This window comes from Gorilla gorilla, chromosome 12 (assembly GCF_029281585.2).
Source record: "Gorilla gorilla gorilla isolate KB3781 chromosome 12, NHGRI_mGorGor1-v2.1_pri, whole genome shotgun sequence".
Taxonomy (NCBI): Eukaryota; Metazoa; Chordata; class Mammalia; order Primates; family Hominidae; genus Gorilla; species Gorilla gorilla.
In genome coordinates, this window is record NC_073236.2 from 120,832,418 (window position 1) to 120,853,415 (window position 20,998).

Here is a 20,998-nt window from a genome sequence, read left to right on the forward strand (position 1 = left end):
TGGAATGCAGTAGCATGATCTCTGCTCACTGCAACTCCACCTCCTGGGTTCTCCTGCCTCAGCCTCCCGAGTAGCTGGGATTACAGGTGCCTGCCACCATGCCTGGCTAATTTTTGTATTTTTAGTAGAGACAGAGTTTCACCATGTTGACCAGGCTGGTCTCGAACTCCTGACCTTAGGTGATCTGCCTGCCTCAGCCTCCCAAAGTACTGGGATTACAGGTGAAAGCCACCATGCCCAGCCTGCAGCCTGCCTTCTGACTGGCGGTAAGTTTGCAGGACCCCAGCAAAACTTTCTTATAGGGACAACAAAAGTGGAAATATATTCCTTAGACACTTTAGAGTGACAGAGTGTGGTCATACTTGGTTTAAGAAATAAGATATTCTTCGTGATGAACAAGCATTAACATTTCATGCACAACAAAACCACTCAACTCTATACCCTCACCTATTTCCTATTGGTATCTTCTCCTTATACCACAGCAATCTATGCAGGATTCCTGGTTCTACTGATCAAGTAGCCTGATGAATTCCCCAAGTGTAAATATCAACAGTTAATAAATCAATTTTCTCTTTAATGGGATAGAGGAGATACTAGTTCTGTGCAACTGGATAAAGACATTCTACTTCACCAGAACTACCAGTTTAGTGATAAACTGGATAAAGGCATTATCCAAACACCCTTCTATGTGCTAGGTGCTTACTGAGACAGAATTTACTCTGAGAGTATTTGTGTGTAAAAAAATAGGCATGGACTGTGTTGCTTTTGCAATTTAATACCCATTTCACCTCAAATATATGGCAGAAAGAACTATAAAGTTGCAAATATAAAGCTTTCAAAAGCAAAACATATTCAATCTCCCTATCTCTCTATAAAAGTCTGGAATTCTCCTCAGGCATCCTTTAGATATGCTATCTAGATTTTAAAGTGTCCTTTCAATCCTCTTGTTGAACGCTAACCCCAACCTTCAGGCTGCCCTCACTTCCGATGTGACAGCAACCCTACACCCCTATCCTGACAGAAGGATGGTGGCATTGCCAGGTCCCTATTTCTCCCCCACCTTAGCTGGATGGACATTGTTGCCTTTCAGAGCAGTCAGAGCTCATCATTGTGACCTGTTTTAATCTGACATGTGACTCTTCCACATTTACCAACTCCCCTACAACCTTTTCCTTCCCAGCATCTGTAGTGGCATTAACTTCCTGTTATTTCAGTAATTAAGATAGTCACTCCCAGATGAGATTACTTCACAATATGTGCAGTAGACAAAGGCTGAAAGAGGAATTCTCCTATATTCTAGAGAGGAAAATGATGCTTGACCTTTCAGAACAGAAAGGATTGTGTGGGCAAAGGAAAAGATTACTAAAGTGAAAACATCACAGTATTTGGGTCCAGATGGGCTTGGTGTCAAATTCTTGCTCTACTACTTAGAAGTTGTGAGACCTTAGAGAGATTATTCAACTTTTCTGAGACTTTGTTTCCCTATAGGCAAGCCAAAATAAAATGTCTCCTTGATAGGATTCTAGTGTGGAGTAGGAATTATAAGTGTCAAATATCTTGCTTACTATAGGTCCTGATGTTTTTACAATCACAGTGATTATCATGGTGGTGATGGTGGAGGTGTTGGAGATGGAAGAGGTTCTGGTGGAGGTAGTAGTGAAGGAGGAAGGTATTGGTCAAGGAGTTGCTATTGGTGGCGGTGAAAGTGGTAGAGGTGTCATCAGTGCAGTAGTGGTTATGATGTCTCCAAGTCACACATAGAGGAACCCCAAACTTCCAGGGAGATTTCTGAGAAGAGGCTTCAGTTAGTATGAGCTATGCGAAAATAGATTTTCCTTAATTTTCTAGGTAAGTAAACCTCAAATAATAGTGCAAAGTTAGCATGCAGAGTGAAAAGTGAATTCAAATTTGGATGCAGATTTCACTGTGCACATAATCATGTGATATTAGGAAAATGAAAGAAAAAATTTTCGAGGATGAAAACACCCATCCATCTTGAATGCTAAGTTTATATCACTTAATAATGGTAGGAATACAGGGAAAGAATTAGAGAGACATGTACCACACACACACAGGTAAATATACACACACAACTACACACACTCACCTACCTTCTTTTGTTCAATTAACATTAGGAAAGAAGTATTATCAATGCCATTTTACAGATAAGAAAGCTGAGGCTCAGAAAAGGCAGGGGGCACTGTAGGAGGCGTACAGGCTTTGGCATATGACAGATATTGCACTAATCCTTTGATTTCTATGTATCAGTTGTTTGACTTTATCTCTCACTCTCCTCAAACTGCAATTTCTTCATCTTTGATAATGATGCCAATAATTGTCTTGCAGAATTGCTATGAGGAATAAACAAGATATGTTTTTGGTCTACATCATTGGCAATGTCATATAAAGAATCTAACACAATACTTGTTATTGTGTTTAACAAAACACAATATAGAAAGTTTAACAAAAGTCCCACTTTCCGTTATTCATTCATTCACATTTTAATTTATTCTTCCATCCATCCATCTATCCATATATATATTTTTATATATATATATAAAACAAGGTGAGGTCTCACTCTGTTGCCCAGGCTAGTTTTGAACTCCTGGGCTCAAGCTGTCCTCCCACCTCAGCCTCCCAATGTGCTAGGATTACAGGCATGAGCCACTGCTCCTGCCCTGGCCCCGTCTATCCTGTAATCCATCCAGCTCGGCTATACTATATGAAAATTCAAGATCAGGTTTAGTCCATGCAAAGGCTCCAAAAATTGCATCAGTGGGAAATTTTGGATTTCAAGAATTATAAAACCTGACCCAAATCTACATAGGAATTTTATTGCTTAATGTAACTGAAACATCCAACTGTAGGTCTAGCTTTAGGCAAGGCTGAACCATGGGTTCAACTGGTGTCTCTGTGACTCAGTTTCTTTCACCCCCATCTAACATAAAACCCTGTAAGCTGGCTTCTTTCTTGGTCAGACTCTCTTTTAATGATTACAAGATCAGTAGTTTCTGAATACACATACTCCCACTTTAAGTCCAGAACAAGGATAAGATTATTTTTGCAACAATATAAAGCCCAGGATTTGACTGACTTCCAGGCAGGATGATGGATCCATTTCTGAACCAGTCACTTGCACCAGTGAGATTGGTTACTCTGTTCAGCTTCAACCAGTTTCTGATTGCCCCTGAAGTATCTGAGGCAAGTCCCACAAACCACATGCTCTGGAGAGGCAGGAGGATTGCTTGAGGCCGAGAGTTTGAGACCAGCCTGGGCAACATAGTGAAAGCTTGTCCCTGCAAAAAATTCAAAAATTAGTTGGGCATGGTAGCATGCACCTGTGGTCCTAGCTACTTGGGAGGCTGAAGAAGGAGGATCACTGGAGTCCAGGAATTTGAAGTTTCAGTGAGCTATGATCGTGCCACTGCATACCAGCCTGGGTGACAGAGTGATACTGTCTCATTAAAAAAATTGTCTTCCTTTCTGCCTATCATGTTGTATAAAATTTCATCATTTGAGATTCACTCATTGAGAACTGTAAGCATTTTCCTGTTCAAGAGCTTCTGGTAAAATTTAAATACCTCATGGAGTTCTGTCTTCATCTTCCCATACTTTATTGACAAATTATTCCAATGTAGCTACAGTTAAACAGGATAAAAATAAAAGTTACCTCAGAGGAGAGTCATAAACGTTGCCAAGTTTGGTCCAATTTCTTTATATTGTTAACATTCAATAAGAAATAACCATTCTATCTGTCATTATCACTATTGTTATCATATACAGAACTCATACAATTCTCAGAGAAGCTGTGTTAAATAGATTAAATAGATTTTCCCACTTTACAGCTGAGAACAGAATGGGGGCTAAGTGAGCCTTAGGGTAACTTTCTGGTCACATGTCTAGTCGGAGGTATACACCGGAGTTGATTCCCCCTCTGTTTGAAGTTCAGGCCTTTGTTATTTTTGCTGCTTTACTCTTCTGATTTCCAAACTCCCCAAGCCAAACTTAACTTCCCAGGAAGAAGGCCCGGTCTGAGCAAGTGCCGAGCCAGCCACAGGGCAAGTGGCCTCTAAGTGCTTGTGACGTGAAACGATGAAAATCACTCACACCATGGATAAAGAACCTGCCTGGATCCAAATGTGGACACCTGAGAGTTCCTGGGACTTATAAAAGTGGAAGCCATTCTGTTTGCCCAGGCATCAAAGGATGCTAGAGTTACTACCATGCATAATCATCCCTTGTGCACCCACAAGTGCACATAGTGAAACCTTGCCCCTGCAAAAAATTCAAAAATTAGTTGGGCAGTTGGGTCCCTGCTCCAGAACCAGTCCTGAAAGAACCTTGAGGCAGCTTCCTAGGAGCCTTTGGCCAAGGCAGAAACACTGAGGGCTCCCTTCTCTGGAGTCTTGAAGTGACACACAGATTCTAGTTCCTTTTGGCTGGGCAAGCCCCTGTGTTTGGCTTAGGGTGAAATGTATACCACACATCTGGCCACTGGAAAGCTGGGGAGGAACGGTGTGGTCATCGGGGCTGCAAGGCCATTTCAGGGCGGTTAAGCTGGAGTAACCCGAGTATGGCAGGGCCTGAGTCATCCTGGACTCAGGAAGCTCCCACTTGGGCGGAATCTGACACCTGAGCTCATCTGTGGCTTTGCCCTGGCTGGCCCTGCCCTGCCCCATCTTGTCCAGTACAGCTCAGCCCAGCCAGCCCAGGCTGGGTCCTGCTGGGTTCCAGCCTGAAGGAACTGAGCCCAAACTGCAGAGCCAGGAGCTCTGAGCAAAGGCAGTGATGTCAGCAAGGGTGGGGTACGATGTGTGCACAGCCCAGGGAGGTATCTGTTTCTGGGTCCATGTGTCCATGTATAAACCCACTATCCTTGTGTGCACCTCCCTGTGACTGTCTATGTGGACATTCTGGGCATCTATGCATATATTTGTGTGAATGCCTGTGGGTGTTGTTGGCTTATGTGTCTGGGCACATTTTCCCTGGGAAATAAAAGTATAATTGCCTTTGTCACAAAATTTGATTGGTTAAAAAGCAGCAGCTATAAAGAGGTTGAAAAAAAATCTCCCTTTTGTGTAAAGTCTCATGCCGAGGGCTGAGGGAGATTTAGGAGAGTGAAAAGAATCAGCCTTTAAACTTAGGAAATACATAGTCACCTGGGTCACACACTTTCCTAGGAAAACTGAGCTCCTGCTCCTAGGAGTGTTTGTGCAGGACCTAGGACGAGATGTCAAGGAATGGCGGTCACTGTGGTCGAGGTTACCTGAGACATCAGCCTGGGGCAGGTTGGGATGGGGAGAAGAGAGTTGCATGGCAACGATTTATTCTTTTCTCCAAGTATTGACCCCCTTTGATAAATACAGAAACGTAGTTTCTTCCTTTCATAACATCAAAATCCAAGGTATTTTAAAAATGCATCAAAGCAGTAGGGTGAAATGTTTTTGTTGTTGTTGTTGCTGCTGTTGTTCCCCACCTCTGGCAAAACTAGTAACACTAAGATGGGACGTCCTGGTATATGGTCCTTCTGGCTCCCTCGTGGGTCTCCTCCTTCCGACCTGGTGATGCTTGCTGGTGTCTGAGAATGCTGCTCAGATTCAGTGTGGGATGGAATCAGGCAGCCTCCCACTTGGGCTAAGCCATCACGGGCCCCTGCTCTGAAAAAGGTGGATATGACTTAAGAGAAAGCCCCTCAACTGCAAATGAGGAATTCAGGACTCAGAGAATGGGAGTCACTGAGGATTAACAGGAAGTTTAGAGAATAAAATGAGATACTTGTGAAGACTGCTTGAAGAAAGGAAGAAGGATAAAAATAGGGAGGAAGAGAGAAAGAATAGAGAAAGAAAGAGAGAAAGAGAAAGAACAAATAACGCCAGATAGTACTCTGATGACACATCTGGAGAAAGGGCTTGGGACCTCTTTCTGTATCTCAAGTTACTCTGTAGGCTCCCTAATCAACTTGGCTTGCACAGCCTGTGGTGTCTCATCTGTCTGCTTAGCACCCAATCCAATAATGATAAATTCATTACCAGAGCAATAACAGCCCCACCCCTGGTGCACCCTCTGTTGTTCTCTGATAAACACCAACAACAGGCAAGAGCCTACGTTCACTTTATTCACCACTCCAAAAAAACTTGAGGAATTCCCTTGAGGTCTACCTCTTAGATATTGAATGGAATTTTACATCTGTTACACAGGGAGTTTCCGGAGAGGCACTCAAAGTGTCCCTTGTGGAACCAGACACAGAACCTTGGATCCCAAATGTACTCAGTGAATACTTAATAAATGCATGATCACTTAAGGCATCCCACCTACAGAACTGCCACTTTAGCCTGACAACTCTTATAGATTAAAAGTAAGGCCCCAGATAGAACCCAGGAACCACTGCCACAAGATTGACACTGGCATTGAGGGTGTTCATCATGGCATATTTCCAACTCTAATACAACTGCTGTAAGCCCCAGGGCTGTGTATTTAGTGCATGGGCACCTGCAGAAATAGCAGGGCTCTCCTTACTCTTTTCACATGCTGCGCTCAGTCATCTTCAGTGAGCATTTGACTCTTGGTTTAGTTTAGGAGATATAAAAGTAATACAACTAAGCATATGGTCCTCCTAGTGACCCACATTCCATGGTGTGTAACAGTACCTTGGGCTTGGTGTGGACAGGCCATTAAAATTTCAGGAAGGTCGAATCACATGTGGGCTCCATCAGATTAATGAGGGAAAGTCTCCCATCTTCTGTTAGACATGGTTTCATGACACTCACAGAAAATGCAGGAAACACCTATCACTCTGTGGCCATCTGCATAACAGAGCAACCCAACTCTCTTGACCATTTGTTGATGGGTGAGTAGAGAACAGGCTTGGTGTTCTCTGGCCACCATAGTTAAAATAGGAAACCTCCCTGTACATTTAGACCAAGCTTCTGGGAACCCGATAGAACAAAATGGTGCCAAGAACTTAGCAAAGAGAGATTGCCTAAAGCTCCCCAGCTTCTTAGAAAGCAAAACCGCCTATCACCATCTATCACCATAAATGGCCCGCCTGAACTGCTGGTGCCTCAGCCTGCACCATAATATTTTATTCAACTACCAATTCATTACACACACATCCTGAAAGCAAATAATGTTAATGTAAATAATTTGGGAAGCATTGTTCCATCTGTTGAAAATGTGCAGTAGTTGCTTTGCCCCTTGTCTAAACTGGGGCGGCTACTTTCAGGCAAGTTTGGGAGGTAAATGAACTGTCTGGATGCTTTTCTTGGCAGTCTTTCTTATTAGTGGGAGGTGGCAGTAACGAGAACATGAGGAAGATGGAAAGTGTTTACTTAAAGTCATGGCCAAATGGCTAGGGAGAGTTAAGATAAATCATAAGCTGTCAATGATGACAACTTCAGACTGCTACTAGTTCACTCCTGTTTATGGAGTTTCAGATGCTACATTTAGAATGTTGAGGAGTTTATTAAAGTCGTATTGGTAGAAGTTGCTGATTGTTTAGACGTCAATGTTTGAGGCAAGAGGCAGCACCCACCGAGACTAGGAATGATGAGTGTACAAAGCCCTTATCCAGCCATTCCAGGTGACCCTCTGCTTGGTGAATGGGTAACACTGACTCAAATTTCCCTTCAGAACTCAAACTATGGGCCGGGTGCAGTGGCTCACACTTGTAATCCCAGCACTTTGAGAGGTCGAGGCAGGTGGATCACGAGGTCAGGAGATCGAGACCATCCTGGCTAACAAGGTGAAACCCCGTCTCTACTAAAATTACAAAAAATCAGCCAGGCGTGGTGGCAGGCACCTGTAGTCCCAGCTACTTGGGAGGCTGAGGCAGGAGAATGGCGTGAACCTGGGAGGCAGAGCTTGCAGTGAGCCGAGATTGCACCACTGCACTCCAGCCTGGGCAACAGAGCAAGCGAGACTCTGTCTCAAAAAAAAAAAAAAAAAACAAAAAACTCAAACTATGGATCAGCTTGGGCTTTCACTACCAAAAAATATTGAAGGGCCAAAGCCAAATGGATAAAAGAGCCTGGTTCTTTACTTTTCTAAGTGCATTTTTTGTTTGTTTCTTTTTCTTTTGAGATGGAGTCTTGCTCTGTCGCCCAGGCTGGAGTGCGGTGGTGCAATTTTGGCTCAATACAACCTCTCCCTCCCAGGTTCAAGGGATTCCCCTGCCTTAGCCTCCCAAGTAGCTGGGACTACAGGCATGTGCCACCACATCCGGCTAATTTTTATATTTTTAGTAGAGATGGGGTTGGCCAAGCTGGTCTCGAACTCCTGACCTCATGTGATCCAACCACCTTGGCCTCCCAAAATGCTGGGATTACAGATGTGAGCCACTGTGCCTGGCCTCTAACTTCATTTCTTATCCAAGGCAGTCTTGCTTGGGTGTTGACTCTTGAATTGCAGCTTCGAGGTTGGTGAACGTGAACAAAAGGCCAGATTCTTCTGAGGTTAGCTAGTGTCCTCAACAGTTTTTCCTCAAACTCCTCTCTGAATATATAGCCCATCCAAAGATTTGGCTCTTGTGAACCTTCAGTGTTTATTTTACGAAACTGCAATGTCTTTCTCTGTTCTTTGAACTCCCTCATAAAAAAAACTGTATGATCAGTGGCAAATGCAGAGAACGTGTACTTCTTTTGCACACAAGGGCAATGAAGAGCTGTAGAGTGCTCCTCCACGACTTGCATATTCCTTTTCTGTAAGTGTCTCTCAAACTTGTATTAAATGCTGGCCAGGGCCCAGAAGGGTCAAAACAATCACAGCAAAAAATGGTGAAGCTGTGATGATAGAAGCTTGTATAAATTATTGAAAAGGGTGAAGGTGGAGAGAGTTCAAATCTCTGAGGAATTTGGGAAAGATGGCACTTAATTGAGATTTTGGAGGTTGGGTAGGAGTTTTCCAGATGAACAAGGGAGATATGGTTATTCCAGACAGAGGAAATGGCATGTGAAAAGAAAACAAAAAACATGCTCTGGTTGGAGAATTGCTTAGTAACTTAGTGTGCTTCGAGAATGATTTACAATGGACAGTGGTAGAAAGTGAATATGATAATTGACTGTAGGTTTTTAAGAATGGGAATAATGGGCAAAAGGAACAACAAAACAGCAGCATGGAAAACAAAATAACTTTCTACCTCTTCCTTTTGTCTGCACCAGAATACTGCCTTTCTTTCAAACATTTTGGAAAAGACAAAATCACCCAGAATTTCAAATCGTAGATTCTTTGGAAAGAGAAGATTGCTTTCTTTCTTAAGAAGGAAATCAAACTAAAATAATCTGGGGTGTTTTATCAATAGGGTTAAAATTCTGTGTTTTGAAGTAGGAGAGATGAGGTTTGAAAAGAAAACAGGAGGTTTCAGACATAACCAGTAGCATGAAAAGTTAACGTGGGAAATCATAATGAAGGGGGTGGGAAGAGTTAGATGTATCTTCAGTACGCACCTCCCTCATCCCACCTGTTTTGAGTTGCACCAAATCTCCTTAAAAGATTATAGTTCTAACCGCCAGAACCTGTAAATGTGACCTCATTTGGAAACAGGGTCTTTGCAGAGATCAAGTTAAGATGAGATCATTAGGGTGAGCCCTAATCAAGTATGAATGTGTCCTAAGAAAAGGAAAAATCTGGACACAGAGACACACCCACACAGGGAGAATGCCATGTGAAAATGAAGGCAGAAATTATGGTGATACTTCTACAAACCACGGAACGCCAAAGTTTGCCAGCAACCACCAGAAGCCAGGAAAGAGGCACAGAACAGACCCTTCCTCATGGCCCTCAGAGGAAACCAACACTGCCGACACCTTGATTTCAGATTTGTAGCCTCCAGCAGTTTAAGAAAGTGAATTTCTCTTAAGCTTCCCAGTTTGTGGCACTCAGACCCAGACAACTAATACAGCATCAGACTGTGGACTCAGCTTTGAAACAGCCTTGCTGATGGGGAGAGAATTCAAGACAGATGGGAAGTAAGCATCCAGGAGCCAAGAAGCATGGGGCCCTGGATGGTTCTGCGCAGCATAAGGTAACTGTACAGACCATGGCTGTCTATGTTAGGCCAGTACATGGCTATTTGATACTATTCAAAGGAAAATTGATTTTGTGACGATGAACCTGAAAGGGTTTTAGATGGATGAGTACTGTAGAGTTCAAATAAGTGTTTCATCAGGGATCAAAATAAGTTCTTTTTTGACTGAAAAGAAATATATACATATATATATAATTTTTAACACACACACATATTTATTTTAATATAGCTATCCGAGGAAATACATGGCATAGAATTTTAAGGTGTGTGCCTCAAAAGAGAAGGAATGATTATCCACTTTTTTCCCTAAAAGTTTAGTCACCAATATTAACACTGAGGAGACTGTAAAGGGTTTTAAACAGATGTGTTCATAAGTCATAGGGCATCAGCCTTAAAAAACATAGCTACAAAACAAGGCATTGTTTCAATATCCATGTTAAAGCATGAACCCTGTCTGGCCATCTGCTGGAAGTGCTCTCTCCCCTCAAAATATCTGCAGGCATTTCTCAGACTTTCACCTTTTCTTCAACAATCCCCTTGCCTCTGCTCTGACCCTTCTCTGCGCTGGTATGTTCTTAGTGTCCTTCCTTAATAACAGCTGTTGAGAGTGTTATTCTGCTGGCACTGTCATCTCCATGCATGTCCACCTGGAATTCCCTCTTCCCTCCAGGCTCAGAAAGTGAATGCTCCTTTCTTTGGCTCTCCCAGCTCCACTGATAGCAGACTAAGATTTTAACAATACTTGCCAAAAGTCTAGGGGAAAGAGTAGTTCAACTTACAAAATAATGCAGGTATTCAAACCCCAATCTTGTCTTGATGGCACACCTCAGAGTCAAAGCCAGACTCCTCTCTGGTTCGGTATGGATGTCCTTCCTCGGTTCAGTTCTAAGGTGGCCCTAAAGTTGTTACCCCCAGGAGAAATCCTTCTCCCTGTTCACCAGTGAGTATCTCTTAGATCTCTGTGGAACAGACATGGCAAGACACATAATCAACCACATATTTAACATTCATTCTGTCATTCAGCAAATATATATTAGATGCTGACAACAAGGAACAAGAGAGACAAACCTCTGTTCTTGTGAGACTTATGTCCTAGCGGGAGAAGAAAAAGCACAAGGAAACAAAGGGAAAACATTAGGGAATGTGGTTAGTGCTGCAAAGGAAATGGAAAGGTGGATACGTACAGGCACAGTATCCTAGGATGGAACAGGAAGGGGGAAAATGAATAACATTTTCTAAATTAACAAAATGACAACATTACATGGTAGCACAAGTATCACAAGAAAGGTACTGATGGGGATGGAAAGAAAGAGAGTTCTCCCCGCTGTTTTACTGTGAAGCTGTGATTCTACGCAGACCTGCTCCCTCTGGCCTTTCTCAGTGTCTTGTGAGATTTTGTGCTCATTTAACATAAAATATTGTGGTCCAAGGATAACAGTGCTTATTGTGCTTCTGCCCTCCCTCCCTTCCCTATAGATTAAGGATCATTTTCCTTCGTAGAGAGGAAATAGAGGAGAGTTCAGTCCTAAACCACAAGGGATACTTTAAGATGTTGACCAATCGTTTCTGCCAGTGCCCAGTGGCACACAGAGTATGTGCTTCTATAAACATGGATCTAGATGTATGCACTTACACACACACACACACACACACACACATTTAGAGTGTAAATAACATAAAAGCTAGAAAGCACATTTATATACATTTATGCATAACCAAGGAAACCCTCATTTTCTGGAACCTGTTAATGAGATCAGTTATAATAAATACATAATATATTTAATACAAAATATAAGTACATATCCCTACAATTGTTTCAACTCAATAGTCGTTTTAACTCAGGTATCTAGCTACTTGGGGTGATCAAGCATATGATTAAGGTGATTATAAATTTTCACAAGAAAGAATGTTTTCTTTAGAAGGCAGAAGAATGTCTCACTGTGAAGAAGCTCCTGATCTTGACAATTATAAGAAAACTTTTAGACCGTGGTCTCCTATATTTCAAAATAAATACGAGAGTAATTTTTTTTTGAGACAGTGTTTTGCTCTGTCGCCCAGGCTGGAGTGCAGTGGCACAATCATGGCTCACTGCAGCTTTGACCTACCATCCTCAAGCAATCCTCCTGCCCCAGTCTCCTGAGTAGCTGGAACTACAGGCGCACACCACCACACCCGACTAATTATTTTTACTTTTCTTTGTAGCGATGGGGTCTCACTATGTTGCCCAGGCTGGTCTCAAACTACAGTGGCTCAAACAATCCTTCCAGTACTGCCTCCCGAGGTGCTGGGATTATAAGCATGAGCCACAGCACCTGGCCACGGAGTACATTTTAAATGTCTTAACAAGACGTGACAGGTAAGTGAAGTGATAGATATGTTAAATAGCTTGATTTAATCATTCTATATTGTATACATAAATCAAAACATCATGTTGTACCTCACAAATGTATACAATCATGGTTTGTCAATCAAAAATAATATTGAAAGAAAAATTATTTAGAGAATGCTACAAAGAACATGGTGAACAATGCTTGCTTGGCTCCGTGTGTATACAGAAAACATAGAGTAATTCAGTGTCTACTTTGAATATTTTTATGCAGGCCAAATTGCAATGGCTAATGAGACAAAAAAAACCAAGTGATTTCCAAAACCTGTTGTAATTAATTGTACAATTCTGGTATGAGAATCTCAGTTTTTTTTGTTTTTTTTTTTAATGACTGTAGCATAGACTCTGGTCTTAGCCCAAGATCACATTTATTAGCTATGAGATAGATATGATTTGGCTCTGTGTCCCCACCCAAATCTCTCCTTGAAATATAATAATCCCTGCATGCCAAGGGCAGGACCAGAGGCAGATAATTGAATCATGGGGGCAGTTTCCATCATGCCGTTCTCGCGATAATGAGATCTGATGGGTTTATAAGAGGCATCCCCCTTCGCTCGGCACTCATTCTCTCTCCTGCTGCCCTGTGAAAGGGCACCTTCTGCCATGATTGTAAGTTTTCTGAGGCCTGCCCACCCCTGCAGAACTGTGAGTCAATTAAACCTCTTTCCTTTATAAATTACCCAGCGTCGGGTATTTCTTCATAGCAGCGTGAGAACAGACTAATACAGAGATCTTGGTCAAATTAATCTTTCTGAGGCTCCTTTTTGATACCTGCATAGCTGTCACTGTGATTCTTGCTTGGATTCTCACACCCTGGGAGGGTCAGGATTGCTAGGCAAAGGTTAACAAGGGTTAGTATTATTAATTATTATTTTTTTAACTTGAACCATTCAATATATGGGCTGGGACCTGTGGGCTTCCTGCAATGTCTTACTCTAAAAAAAGATGTAATTGTGATGGTTGCAGGAGTTCCCGTATAAATTCCCCTCCAAGGTGCAAGGGACTCACAACTCTAGTATTAATGATGACAATAAAACAACAACCTCAAAATAAATAAAAGCCTTTCTTTCTCTTTTAACCAATCTTTGACTTGTACAGGGTTGGGGAAACAGTTTCTTCACCCTCTTGCCCTGTTCTTCACTTTTTCCTAAGAAACTGAGGTACTAAACTATGTTGGATTCTCTGCTGCTGGGGTGGTCCATATTCACTAGTGGGAAGTTCATCACAGGCTAAAATTTACTTTCTCCTTTAATCTTATGGCTAGATTGGTGACAGGGCCTTAGTTTAGCCATCTCTTCTTTTCTTCTTGTACTCAGGGTTTTATGCTGGAACACACACTCCCTCTGTATCTATCACTTAGACATTAGGTTCAGAAGATCTGTCTGCCTGATGACAGATAACTTTTTATAGAAGAGCTGTTTTTTATGGTAGAGTACGTTTCATTTGTTTGTTGTCTTGTTTTAATAAAAGACCCTGTCTCTGAAATTTCTCCAGGTTAATTTTATTTCTTTTTCCATGCAATACTTTCCTTATTTATTACTTCTGTCTCCTGTTCCATGTGAGCAGCCCAAGGATGCTAAGATTCTAAGATAAGATATTTAATTTAGAGTTTGGTGGTCTGGACTGTGATCTGAGAGTATGCCATGTGTCCTAGGCAAATTACCAGAAAGTTCTGCATTTGTTTATTTGGCATTAGCCAGGCTAATAATGAAGCGGGCTTTAATTTCTCATTTGCTGTGGTCCCTTGTTTTTATGGGGACATTACAGGAAAAAGCTGTGAGATTAAGGCAGGATTCATATGTTCCTGTTCCCCTGTCCCCAGGAAAATGCCATCTAATGTTATAAAATGTCATCCCTCTTTCTAAAACATCACTTTTCCATTGAGAATACAGCCATCAAAACTTTTTCTAGATTTGAAGCATATGCACAATTCTTTTCCAAATCTTTACTTAATTAACATGCCAATACAGATGAAATTTGAATAATAATGAGGTAACAATACAGTTGGAAAGTACTTAGTTGTGGTCCCAGATACCAAGGCAAAGAGATCTCAGGTGCAAAGTGTGTCATCAGCATCTGGCTTTCTGGATTATGATGTGGTCAGGGATGTGTCTTCCGGCCCATTTTGGAGGCGCAAAAATGGTGATCCATGTTTGGATTTATGTGGAAGGGACAGTTCCACAGTATGGAAAAGGGGAGACAGTCCCAGGAAGCGTGAAGAGGAAAGGTCATTGGTAAGTCACTACTCTTTGCTCAGAGTCCCACAGCAAACAGCTCCTCTTGCTCAGGCAGGTGGCTGGATCTGGATCCCCCTGTGATATAGCACACAGAGCACATGGCTTCTGTCCCATCTCTCCCTTAGGTGAGGTCCTTGTTTTTCTTTGCCTTCGCTCCTTTTATACCAGCATGGCTCAGTGGCTCAGTGAGGCAAACTGAGGCAAGTTGAACTGTAAACAACCTGGAGCTTCTCAGATGAAAATTCCAGTTTCCTCTAAATTCTAGAGAGTTTTCCTAATTAAATACAGTTAAGTAAGTCAATCGTGTGTGGATTTTCCCATCACTGTTTTATCCAGGCTCTTAAATGTGTCTTTTCCTCCCTACTTGTTTAATAACTTTAATCAATTTTACTGATCTTAGAATTTTTTGGGAAGTTAGAGGTAAAAAATTGGCAAAAATGTAGGCCAATTCATTTTAAATCTTAGTAGTTTATCAGGTAAAGACAAAACAAAACAAATAAAAAGAAAGAAAATAGGCTTAATAAAATGTGAAATTATTAAAATTCCTCATTTAATCCTTCCTTGTTCCCAGAAAGTCTAGGTAGAAAGCAGCTATCTTTGATGACAGAATGATAAAGAAACCCACCTTTCTCCCAACAAGCCATATACACCCTGAGGTAAGAAACCACCTCCTAATTCTTGATATATCCCTGGTACCTATCCCATGCTCTAACAACTTGCAGGTAATTAGCAAATACTTTTTGAAATAACATACAGATGAAATGATTGACTGACAGACTGTGATTTCTCAATCGTTGGTTAACTATTTAAACTATATTTGAATCTCAAGTGTGCAAAAATGGGTTGCCCACTTATTATAAGTCCATCCATGGCCCCCTCTTAGTTTACTATATCTTCTGTTTTCTCCTTCACCCACCACCCTTTCGTTTCCAAGTTTCCAAGTACATTAACCTCTCTGTCAACTTTCTTATCCAGAATAACTGTACTAGTTAGGGAACTGCTATCTATTGTTTCAAATAAACCTGAAACCTTGGTGGCTAACAAAGCTGAAATTTATTTTTTGTTCATTTAAAGTTCAGTGTGTATATGCATGTATGTGTGTGTGTGTGTGTGTGTGTGCATACATGCATATGCAAATACATACATATGCATTTTGAAGCACTGGGGAGGGGCTGTTTCACACAGTCATCCAGGAACTTAGACCAAGGGAGATCTGCATCAATGCATGCTTTCCAAGGTTACCCAGAAAGAACAGAGAAAGTGGAGACTTGTGTAGATTTTTAGAAGCCAGGCTTAGAACAGGTTACATCATTCCTTCCTGTATCACCAGCCAAAACTCTGGTCCATGGCCACAGCTAACTGCAAGGCAGTCTGGGAAATGGGTTTGATGAACAGGAAGTCAGTCTCAGCTTAGAATTCTTTCAAAACATCATCTCTATAATTTTCACAATATGGGTACAACCAGAAAAATAGAATATGTTTTTGCTTTGATGGTGGTTAGAGGGTACACATATTTTTCTGAAGGTATGGAGAATACAATTAATTATGAAATGGTATTGGGCTCTAAATCTCATTTTATTTTTCTTTCACCACTGAAGATTCTTTTGCTATGATAACAAACATCTAGCACTTATATAAAGCACTTATTATGTACCTCACACTGTTCTAAGCTCTTTGAATGGATACATTTATTTAATACTCATGACAACTCTGTAAAGTAGTGTTAAAAATAGAGACTGTTATTTCTATTTTATAGATGAGGAAACTGTAAATAGTATAACCAGATTATGAACCCAAGAAACTCCAGAATAGCTCACCATACTCTTCATTCATAATTTATAAAAGACTCATCTGTAATCTCCTTTAGAGTTTTTACTTAATTTTCTTAGTTCTCTTTTGGGTGAGGCTTGTTTGATTATTATTTTCAAGGGTGTAGCTTTAGGTTTGATTAATCATGTCCATTGCTATTTATTGTGGTTTGTTTATTTTTTTTCTCCTTTTCTTTGCTATCTTATTAATTTGTTTATTTGGATTTACTCTGTTGCTCTTTGTCTAAATTTTGAATTTAGGTACTTAATACATTTGTTTCCATTTATCTCCTACTTTCTGATAAATACGTTTACAGTTGTAAATTTCCCCCTACAGTCTGGTTTAGCTACATCCCAGAAATTTTTGCATATTATTTTGTCATTGTGATTTACCTTTTAGCACTTAATAATTTTCTTTATAGTTTCTGCTTTAATCTAGGAGTTTTGTAGTTAGTGGCTTATAGAAACAAGGGATTTGAAAGTCATCTGTTTATGATTAGTGAAAGCCAACTGTTTTATTATTGATTTCTGTTACTATTCTGTATTACTTATTATTGATTATAATTTTATTGTAGGCCGTCTTTGTGGGCCAATAGCTGATTTATTTTGAAATGTTCATGATATTCTCCAAAATGATGTGCATTCTGCTTGTGTTGACTGTAGCATTTCTAAAGTTAACTCTTAGATAAATTGTATTTCACTGTAAAAATCCCTTTTTTGCTTTTTTAAAGTCTTGTTGATATATCAGATCTTGATAGGGTTGCATTAAAATATCCAACTACAATTTTTTATTATCTCTCCATATTTTTATAAATTGTCTTGTTCTGTATTTTGAGGCTAGTGTATTAGGTTCATGTATATTTCTGATTACTATAGCTTCATGATCTCTTTTTCTTTTTATCAGAATGAGATGCTTTCCTTCATTTTAAAACCACATAAGAATTTTATGCCTTAAATTTTCTTTTGTCTATGTGCCAAGACACAACTCAATGAGGGAGGAATAGTCTTTTCAGCAAAGGGTGCTAAAACAACTGGATATTTACCTGTAAAATAATGAAGTTGGATGAATATCCCACATCATATACAAACGTTAATTCAAAATAGACCTTAGCCATAAACACAAAAATTAATTCAAAATAGACCTTAACCATAAATACAAGAGCTAAAACTATAAAAATGGTTTTTATAGTTTTAAATGGAAAAAACATAGGAGTCAATCTTCATGATTTTGGATTAGGCAGTTGTTTACTTTAGATTTAGTTGTTCGATACTCATAAAATAGCATACTGGGATTTCTAGTTCATCACCTGTTTTTGTAAATCAAGTTTATTGATGGACAGCATGCTCATTCTCATTCATTTACTTTAGTCTAAGACTGCTTTCATGCTACAATGGTGGATTTGCGTAGTTTAGATTGACCATACAAACCATAAGTTATAGATTATTTCTTACTTGGTCCTTTACAGAAAAAGTTTGTCAACCCTCCTGGTTTAGACAATATTAATGGTAATCTTCATAAAAGTTGTTCACCTTTTCTTCCTTATCTTCTTGTTTTCTCCTGGACTAATTCCTATTCTTGTTGAAGTAATTTTCTCCAAGAGTTTCTTCAAAGAGATCCTATGTGTGGTAAACATTCTAAAAACCTTAGATGACTAAAATTATTCTTATTTAGCCCTTAGATTTAAATACTGACTTACTTGGATTTGTAATTTCAGGGTCAATTTTTTTGAAAATATTGCTTTATTGTCTTTTTCCTTCTGCTTCACTATTGAGAAATCTGATGATTCTTATTTTTTTGGAGAGGATTCCCTTTTTTCTTTTGGAAAACCTCTCTTTTTGGTTACCTGAAATTTTAGAATAAATACCTAGCTAATTTTTTTCACTGTTACTTACCATGTTTAAAACTCAACAAGCTTCTTTAATCTTTTCAGATTATTTTCTGGTGCATTTATTATAAATATCAACTACTTAGATCATCTATGTCACTTATCTTCTCTTATGTTTTCTTCTTGATCTTTTTTATCCCTTCTTTATGCCTTCTGGGAAACTATTTTGATCAGCAATTTCTGTTTTGTTATTTCTTTTACCCACTGACATTTTAATTTCAGCAATTATATTTTCATACCCAAAATATCCAAGTGGTTCTTCTACAAAATACATTGGTTTCTTTTTCATGTTTTCAGTGTCCTTGTTTATTATGCCAAAAATATTTTATTGTGTTTACTTTCAATTCTTATCTTTTTATTTCATTAGTACTGCTTTCTTCTGGTAGAGATTGTGCCATCATTTCTTTTATTCTGTTTTGCATTCTCATAAATCTATCTTAATTAAATGTTCCATTTTTCATTTCCTTGCTGCTATCAGATATCATGTCTACTAATAGCTAACTGGAGGAAGAGTTAAGACAATAGACCCTTGCTTGTGTTCAAGGAGATTCAAAGGGTGGGGAGCATGCCTCAGGGTGGAGACCCTCTGGTGCTGCTATCAGGGCTCAATTGTTCTCTGCCCTTTTCCCTAGGGAATCTCTCAGTACCTCTGCCCTAATCTCTTCTCTCCTACGGAGACAGTTAAGGTGGGGTGAGAAGAGGTGGGAGCAAGTAATGAGTTGGGGCTAGCTGCCCACCTTTAGCGTAGCTGTTATATCCCTACCCCAGCCAAGTGGCAGCTTCAGCTCTCCTGCTTTTCCTGGCTCAGGTGCGTTCCTATGCCATGACAACAGCGAGGCAGAATTTGCTCCCCCCAGGGCAATGTGAGAGAGGGAGAAACAACACAACCCAAGATCTCTCCCAATCATCTCTGCCTCTGAAAAGATTTTGTCACAGTTTTTCAGTTTGTTTTTTGAGATTTTGAGACTGGGTCTGTGACAATCAGTAACCGTATCCTTCTGGTCTTATTTCCAGAACTGAGTTTTGAGGGAGGGTGCCAGCAGTTTCTGCCAGTTTGCCTTTTTGTTTCTCTCCATAAATGGTTTGGTACATTTTTAATGCAACTATTCCACTTTAGGAACTTAGTTCTGGATGAGAAAAAATAAAGAAATTATAGCATTTTTATTTTATTTTTCATGCCTTGATTTTTATTACAAGGTGGCAAATGCTCATCATGTTAAACATTAGAAAATAAATATTTTAGATCAGCTGAAATTCCACTAACCAAGGAAAATTGAAATTACAACTGGATGAAGTTCATATCATAATTTTTCACTCTTGGTGTTTCTGGAGAAATTCTGTCAAAAATCACAGAGGTAAAGAATTTTCATTTATCATTCTTTTGGGTTCTAGAATAATCCTTTGGCTTATCCCATGGGCCTAGAAACCAAACTAGGGTGAACTGGGAGAATATGTAGAGCAAAGATCATTTGGGTAAATTGTCAACCTTTGAAGCACACAAAACATCTCCAAATCAATCTTAACAGTAATAGCATGGAAGGCACATGCGTTCCCTGTTGGCCACAGTATCTTCAGAACATCTTTCTTTTTGTAGACAAGTCCACAGAAACTTAAGCAAATACGAATAATAACAAAAAAATGTGGTGAGAACATCAAAAGTGGCACAGAGTGGGAGGACTCTTAGAGAATATGAGAATCAGCTGCAAATCCTGTTAATATGATCCTAGTGATATATGCAATAAATATTGTTTTAACAAAAAATTATCTTTTAACAGTTTTCAAAAGATGAGAGAGGCAGTAGAGTACATATGTGAAGTTGTTGAGGAGGGAAGATTTTGGAGCAAGAAGTTATTCTTCATCCCTCAGGACAGAAAGACAATAGATTAACACCTAAATGTGAACAATACAAAAATAAAAGAAATATTATCTAGCAAAACAGTTAGTTGAGCAGTACAGCTATGAGTTGGGAAACACAGGGCATGGATCTGCTGTTTTAATAAACCTTGTGATATTGACTTTTTAAATTCATGTACATGTTTTGTTTGGATAAAAACAATTGGATAAACAAGACCAAAAATAAACAAGTAAATAAATAAATAGCTTAAGGTAGTGGAAGAAAATGTAAGAGAATGTTTATGGGATCTTAGAGTGCTGAAGTCTTCCTAACATAAAGGCAAATTATTTGTAAGACTTCCCTGACTGCCATGTTTATAGTAAATCCTGTCCAGTTTGTCACATATGTAGCAATTTTATTTATGGTGCTCTGAAAATGAAGCTATTTTTTACTTTTAAGTTCTCATATCTATTACCTGAATATAAAATCTATTACCTGAATATAAAATATGCTCAAATGGCATAAAGAGAAAATGGAAAACACACATACAAAACACACTGAAATGTAAATAAAAAACTGTGTTAATAACCAGATAAAAATCGAATGAAACCATGGATATGCTGTCTTGTCAATACCGTTGGTAAAGGTGTGCATCTTCAATGGTAGTGCCATTATGGCTATAAGTGCAGAAAGTTTCTAGAAGTAGACTTGCTGGGACAAAGATATGGTACACACAACCAAAATGTTCTCCAAAGGTGTCAATACACACTTTCACAGTGATATCCAGATTATTTGTTGCCCAGACTGGAGTGCAGTGGCACAATCA

At 39.7% G+C, this 20,998-nt stretch overlaps 1 long non-coding RNA gene across 1 annotated transcript in view; it reads left to right on the forward strand.

The window, feature by feature from the left end:
• Positions 1–20,998, forward strand: part of LOC129531789 (uncharacterized) — a 282,788-nt gene that overhangs the window by 224,880 nt on the left and 36,910 nt on the right. Inside the window, exons 4-5 of the long non-coding RNA XR_008677198.2 lie at positions 12,224–12,377; positions 15,216–15,300. This is a non-coding gene — a long non-coding RNA (uncharacterized lncRNA). The remainder of the gene's footprint in view (positions 1–12,223; positions 12,378–15,215; positions 15,301–20,998) is intronic.